Source organism: Pleurodeles waltl, chromosome 6 (assembly GCF_031143425.1).
Source record: "Pleurodeles waltl isolate 20211129_DDA chromosome 6, aPleWal1.hap1.20221129, whole genome shotgun sequence".
In the NCBI taxonomy this organism is placed as follows: Eukaryota; Metazoa; Chordata; class Amphibia; order Caudata; family Salamandridae; genus Pleurodeles; species Pleurodeles waltl.
This window is the reverse complement of record NC_090445.1, coordinates 1,178,153,996-1,178,161,785: the sequence shown is the minus strand read 5'-3', so window position 1 is coordinate 1,178,161,785 and position 7,790 is coordinate 1,178,153,996. Positions and strand designations below refer to the sequence as shown.

The following is a 7,790-nucleotide window of genomic DNA, read 5'->3' as shown; positions in this document are numbered from 1 at the left end:
AACGCAAGTTGTTTTTAAAGTGCTCCTTTGAAACAAAGTTGCAGTCTTGGGTGAACAGAGCCGCTGTCCTCAGGAGTTTCTTGGTCCTTCTAGAGCAGGGCAGTCCTCTGAGGATTCAGAGGTCGCTGGTCCCTGGAGAAAGCGTCGCTGGAGCAGTGTCTTTAGAAGTGGGGAGACAGGCCGGGTAGAGCCGGGGCCAAAGCAGTTGGTGTCTCAGTCTTCTCTGCAGGGTTTTTCAGCTTAGCAGTCCTCTTCTTCTTAGGTTGCAGGAATCTGAGTTCCTAGGTTCTGGGGAGCCCCTAAATACAGAATTTAGGGAGGGATGCTCCATGTTAACTAAAATGGTGCTGTTTTTCTCACCAATGTTAGTTATCCCACAGAGAGGTACTTCCACCTCAGGGAGTCCAGCTTTGCCAGCTGATGATTCCCTTGGAACAGGTGCCACCCCAGGAGAGGTTTCTCCCACCACAGGAATAGTATCCTGAATGGTAGGGTGGTTAGGGGATACTGTGATACCCTTTTTACCTGTTGATGGAGAGGGATCCTGAGTTTCAGGCCTTCTCTCCTTTGCTTTTTCATTTCACTTGAAATGAGAGGGAACAATTCCTCAGGGATGCCCAGCATGGCTGCATGGGCATAAAACTCTACATCAGCCCAACCTGAGGCCTCTAGGTCATTACCTAAGAGACAGTCTACAGGTAAGCTAGGTGATACCACCACCTGCTTAGGGCCAGAAACCCCACCCCAACTAAACTGAATTATAGCTAAGGGAAGAAACTTAGTGGAGTTATGGACATCAATAATCTTATACTGTTGTCCAATGATGTGTTGATCAGGGTGCACTAGGTTTTCAGTCACCAAAGTGAAACTGGCACCTGTGTCCCTGTAGGCCAAGGCCTCAACACCATTTATTGAAACTGTCTGCCTGTACTTATCCATTGTAAGGGGACAAGCAGCCAGTGTGGCAAGGCCAATGCCACTAGGTGTGACAGAAACTGTCTTGGGACTGATTACATCAGTTTCCACTATGGACCCATAAGTGAACCCAACTACACCCTTTGCTTGACTGTTGCCAGCAGTCCCACCACTAGTACCACTACTGCTAGGGGCACTAGAGCTTGATGTATTAGTGGTGGTAGGCTCAGGAGGTTTACCTGGACAGGACTTATCCCCTGGCCTATGGCCTCTGTTTTTACACACAAAGCACCAAGGCTTTTTAATGTGTGCAAGTTGGGAAGAAGAGGAAGAATTTGTTTTATCCCCACCCTCTGAAGAGTGTTTAAGATTTGAAGTGGGATCTTTGGTTTTACCCTTATCCCCATGCTTATCTTGAGATTTTTCACCATCTTTCTTCTTATTGCCATCTTTGTCACCCCCTGTATGAACTTTTCTGTTCACCCTTGTTCTGACCCATTTGTCTGCCTTCTTTCCCAATTCTTGGGGAGAGGTCAGATCAGAGTCTACCAGGTACTGGTGCAACAAATCAGACACACAATTATTAAGTATATGCTCTCTCAGGATTGTGTTATACAGGCTTTCATAATCAGTAACTTTACTGCCATGTAACCACCCCTCCAAGGCCTTCACTGAATGGTCAATGAAATCAACCCAGTCTTGTGAAGACTCCTTTTTGGTCTCTCTGAACTTTATCCTGTACTGTTCAGTGGTTAAGCCATAACCATCCAGGAGTGCATTCTTAAGAACTGTAAAATTATTGGCATCATTTTCTTTCACAGTAAGGAATCTATCCCTACCCTTTCCACTAAATGATAGCCATAGGATAGCAGCCCACTGCCTTTGAGGGACATCCTGTACAGCACAGGCCCTCTCAAGTGCAGCAAACCACTTGTTAATGTCATCCCCCTCCTTATAAGGGGGAACTATCTTGTGCAGATTCCTGGAATCATGCTCTTTTGCAGGATGACTATGGGGAATACTGCTGCTGCCACCATGGGTATCTAAACCCAACTTCTGTCTTTCCTTCTCTAATTCTAAAGACTGTCTATCCAACTCCAGCTGTTGCTTCTTGAGCTTCAGTCTGGTTTGTTCCACTCTCAATCTATTGAGCTCCCTTTCTAACAATCTGCCATCAGGGTGGGTGGGAGGGACATTTCTAGAAACAGAGCTATGATGGGAATGAACAGAAGGAGACCTGTCCCTTACAGAAGCCAACTTAACAGCTTGGTTTACAGAAACATTACTACCAGTATGGTGAGAATAAATGCTTTTGCTATGATGTGAGACCACACTATTTCTTTGGTGTGGCTCATCATCATTACCATCTATGCTAGATTGTCTAGTAATGGGCAGGCTAGAAAGTTTCTTTCCTGAATCTTTTCCTGGGGGAGTCCCTGAATCAGATTGGGAACTATTAGGTACTTTTTCAACAGATGGGCCACCTCTGGCCTTATCCTGTTCTCTAAGCATGTTAATTAACAGTTCCAAGGCAGGATTCTTCCCTACACTCAAACCTCTCTCTATACAGAGACTCCTTGCTCTTTTCCAGCTAAGGTTGTCATATGCAAGTTTGGACAGATCAACACTTTGGCCTGTGCCAGACATTTTTTAGAGAGAGTTAAAGTGATAGAGAAAGAGACAAAAGTTTTCAGAACTTTTTGGAAAGACAGAAAAAAACTTTTTAAACTTTTAAGAACTTTTTGAAAGTTTAGGAGTACTTTTCAGCACTTAGAAAAGAGTGAAAAGAGGAAATGCAAAACTTTTTGGCTATGTGTATATACACTGACCTTGTTTTGTATATTTTTCTCTTATGAAAAGTACAATGACAAGAGTGGTAAGTAGTCTCAAGCACTTATCCCACCACTGCACAACCAATGTAGGAGGCTGGACTGGCTTGTAGTGAGTACCAAGGGGTACTTGCACCTTGCACCAGGCCCAGTTATCCCTTATTAGTGTATAGGGTGTCTAGCAGCTTAGGCTGATAGATAATGGTAGCTTAGCAGAGCAGCTTAGGCTGAACTAGGAGACGTGTGAAGCTACTACAGTACCACTTAGTGTCATATGCACAATATCATAAGAAAACACAATACACAGTTATACTAAAAATAAAGGTACTTTATTTTTATGACAATATGCCAAAGTATCTTAGAGTGTACCCTCAGTGAGAGGATAGGAAATATACACAAGATATATATACACAATAGCAAAAATATGCAGTATAGTCTTAGAAAACAGTGCAAACAATGTATAGATACAATAGGATGCAATGGGGAAACATAGGGATAGGGGCAACACAAACCATATACTCCAGAAGTGGAATGCGAACCACGAATGGACCCCAAACCTATGTGACCTTGTAGAGGGTCGCTGGGACTATTAGAAAATAGTGAGAGTTAGCAAAATAACCCTCCCCAAGACCCTGAAAAGTGAGTGCAAAGTGCACTAAAGTTCCCCTAAGGACAAAATAGTCGTGTTAGAGGGAAAATGCAAGGAAACACAAATCAGCAATGCAACAACGATGGATTCCTGACTGAGGGTACCTGTGGAACAAGGGGACCAAGTCCAAAAGTCACAAGCAACTCGGAGATGGGCAGATGCCCAAGAAATGCCAGCGGTTGGTGCAAAGAAGTTCTTACTAGGCTGAAGAACTGTGAATACTGCAGGGACGACAAGGGCTAGAGACTTCCCCTTTGGAGGATGGATCCCCCACGCCTTGGAGAGTCGTACAGAAGTGTTTTCCCGCCGGATGGACGCCAACAAGCCTTGCTACACGCAAATCGTGCGTTTGGCGTTTTTGGACGCTGCTGGGGCCCAGGAGGGACCAGGAGGTCGCAAATTGGACCTGCAGAGAGAGGGGATGTCGAGCAAGACAAAGAGCCCTCACTGAAGCAGGTAGCACCCGGAGAAGTGCCAGAAACAGGCACTACGAGGATGCGTGAAACGGTGCTTGCCGAAGTTGCACAAAGGTGTCCCACGTCGCCGGAGACCAACTTAGAAAGTCGTGCAATGCAGGTTAGAGTGCCGTGGACCCAGGCTTGGCTGTGCATGAAGGATTTCCGCCGGAAGTGCACAGGGGCCGGAGTAGCTTGCAAAGTCGCAGTTCCCAGCAATGCAGCCCAGCGAGGTGAGGCAAGGACTTACCTCCACCAAACTTGGGCTGAAGAGTCACTGGACTGTGGGGGTCACTTGGACGGTGTCGCTGGATTCGAGGGACCTCGCTCGTCGTGCTGAGAGGAGACCCAAGGGACCGGTAATGCAGCTTTTTGGTGCCTGCGGTTGCAGGGGGAAGATTCCGTCGACCCACGGGAGATTTCTTCGGAGCTTCTGGTGCAGAGAGGAGGCAGGCTACCCCCACAGCATGCACAAGCAGGAAAACAGTCGAGAAGGCGGCAGGATCAGCGTTACAGAGTTGCAGTAGTCGTCTTTGCTACTATGTTGCAGGTTTGCAGGCTTCCAGCGCGGTCAGCGGTCGATTCCTTATCAGAAGGTGAAGAGGGAGATGCAGAGGAACTCGGCTGAGCTCATGCATTCGTTATCTAAAGTTTCCCCAGAGACAGAGACCCTAAATAGCCAGAAAAGAGGGTTTGGCTACCTAGGAGAGAGGATAGGCTACTAACACCTGAAGGAGCCTATCAGCAGGAGTCTCTGACGTCACCTGGTGGCACTGGCCACTCAGAGCAGTCCAGTGTGCCAGCAGCACCTCTGTTTCCAAGATGGCAGAGGTCTGGAGCACACTGGAGGAGCTCTGGACACCTCCCAGGGGAGGTGCAGGTCAGGGGAGTGGTCACTCCCCTTTCCTTTGTCCAGTTTCGCGCCAGAGCAGGGGCTAAGGGGTCCCTGAACCGGTGTAGACTGGCTTATGCAGAATTGGGCACCTCTGTGCCCAACAAAGCATTTCCAGAGGCTGGGGGAGGCTACTCCTCCCCTGCCTTCACACCATTTTCCAAAGGGAGAGGGTGTCACATCCTCTCTCAGAGGAAGTTCTTTGTTCTGCCATCCTGGGCCAGGCCTGGCTGGACCCCAGGAGGGCAGCTGCCTGTCTGAGGGGTTGGCAGCAGCTGCAGTGGAACCCCAGGAAGGGCAGTTTGGCAGTACCAGGGTCTGTGCTACAGACCACTGGGATCATGGGATTGTGCCAACTATGCCAGGATGGTATAGAGGGGGCAATTCCATGATCATAGACATGTTACATGGCCATATTCGGAGTTACCATGGTGAAGCTACACATAGGTAGTGACCTATATGTAGTGCACGCGTGTAATGGTGTCCCCGCACTCACAAAGTTCAGGGAATTAGCTCTGAACAATGTGGGGGCACCTTGGCTAGTGCCAGGGTGCCCTCACACTAAGTAACTTTGCACCTAACCTTTACCAGGTAAAGGTTAGACATATAGGTGACTTATAAGTTACTTAAGTGCAGTGTAAAATGGCTGTGAAATAACGTGGACGTTATTTCACTCAGGCTGCAGTGGCAGGCCTGTGTAAGAATTGTCAGAGCTCCCTATGGGTGGCAAAAGAAATGCTGCAGCCCATAGAGATCTCCTGGAACCCCAATACCCTGGGTACCTCAGTACCATATACTAGGGAATTATAAGGGTGTTCCAGTAAGCCAATGTAAATTGGTAAAATTGGTCACTAGCCTGTTAGTGACAATTTGAAAGTAATTAGAGAGCATAACCACTGAGGTTCTGGTTAGCAGAGCCTCAGTGAGACAGTTAGGCACCACACAGGGAACATATACATGCACACCTATGAGCACTGGGGCCCTGTGTGACAGGGTCCCAGTGACACATACATATAGGCCACAAACCTATGAGCACTGGGGTCCTGACTAGCAGGATCCCAGTGACACATAACAACCATACTGAAAACATGGTGTTTTCACTATGAGCACTGAGGCCTGGCTATCAGGATCCCAGTGAGACAGTGAAAACAGTGACAAACACCCTGACATACACTCACAAACAGGCCAAAAGTGGGGGTAACAAGGCTAGAAAGAGGCTACCTTCTCACACCTGGTCACAAAAGGGAGAAAATACATTCTCCCCCTCTTACGGTGGGACAATTATCTGATGCCAAACGTAATCAGTAGTCTAGGCCTTCCTGGCCACAAAGAAGAGAACAAAGAGGCCATCAAAACATATCCATTTAGACATCAGGCATTCGCTAGGACGACGTCACGTAGGCTCTCATTATTCTAATGAGACTACTGGATTTGAGCGGCAGAATCGCATGCGGTGTGGGTGACTGAGTCTTAACCACTATAGGTGATACCTGTCACCCTAATCCGGGGCTCGCTCCGGCTAACTAGCAGTGCCTCATCTCTACCCAAGAGCAGGGGTAATTGGGCAGCCGAGCACATGACACAATTGACTTAAAGGAAATTGTGGTTACTCCGGTATCATCCATTGCTCTCAGTTACATTAGTCTCACATATACAAATAACAAACAGAAGCAGTATATGTTTCAATAAGGTTTTAATGAAGCGACTGCATCTTAGACAATAAAGCATGTATTGCGATAACGAGGATGATAAAGCTTGACAGAATTAGAATTGTGACAAGGAGAGTAAAGCATAGAAATAACGCTACCATATGGTCACTAAAGTCAAGTCGACTAATTCCTACCTAGGCTATAATACAGCACAGCATGTTAAGCTCTAGTTCTGCCCTTCAGGTTCCCCTGGGAAGACATCATCCCCCACACCTGAGCAAAGGCCTGAAGTGTGCATAAGCAGCTGCAGCGAAACGTTCAGCAATCAGCATACAGTTGTGGTCCTCTGGCTGGAATCTCCCTCTAACGTGTAAGGGACAAGGAAGCGTTTTATTATAAAACAGCTGATGTTCTGAGAAAATGTCCCTACGTAAGGATGTGTATTTTCTATGAATACCAGAGACAAAAAACTTTTACCACGTTTACCGGCAACCTATCTTACTGCAGCCTTGAAAGAAGCAGAGTGTCTTGTTTAAAAAAAAGTAGTGCTAGCCTAAGCAAGAACAGTTAGATTGAGAGAAATAAAACAAGATCGCAAATGTGGCTATTGTTAAAATAATAAACCCATCTATCTTTTCACTAATCCATCCATCTATCTCCCTTTTACTGCTCCAACAATTTGCCCTTTAATCCATCCATTCACCGGTTCATTCATCCATTCGTTCACTTATCCATGCATCCACACTTTTATCTATCCATCCACCCTCACTTTCCGCTCATCCATTAATTCTTTCACTCATCCATCCTTGCATCCATCTTTTCACTCATCCATCTATCCATTCACTCACAAACCTATCCATCAAGTATTTTCACTCATTCAACCAAGTAAGCAACGACCCACCCTTTCACATTATGTGTGAGCCTTTGACTGCCGAGCTGCAGACAGTGGAGGCCCATCAAGAACTCCACCTCCACTGTAGCTGCTAAAGCGGGGATTTCACAACGCCCCTGGATCTGAGCCCCAATGTTAAGAAATTCTTACCTCAGACCCTGGACATTATGTTTTTTGGTCATTGTTTTAAGAGACATCCAGAAAAATGGGATTCTACGATTCAGTCAAAAAGCGTTCTTCTTTCTTGAGGCTTACCACAGGGAGACTCGTCTTGTAGGATCACCAATACAGCCACCATTCCTCTGCTGCACTCTTAATATATACATTGCCTCGTATGGCCAAAAATGCCTGTTCTGGCAATTTGTCTGTTCATGTTTATGGAGAAGCAGGATCCTGAGCATAAAGGAATATGAATATATATACCTGACAACTTATACGGAGTCCTTGTGTGTCACACGACATTGGCACTATTCTCGTAGTCACTGGGTAAAGGGAAGACATCAAATGGC

At 46.6% G+C, this 7,790-nt stretch overlaps 1 protein-coding gene across 1 annotated transcript in view; it reads right to left on the bottom strand.

Annotated features, from left to right (window-relative positions):
* The window catches only part of LOC138301751 (protein ecdysoneless homolog), a 277,339-nt gene that overhangs the window by 203,610 nt on the left and 65,939 nt on the right, over positions 1-7,790 (bottom strand). The window lies entirely within an intron of this gene.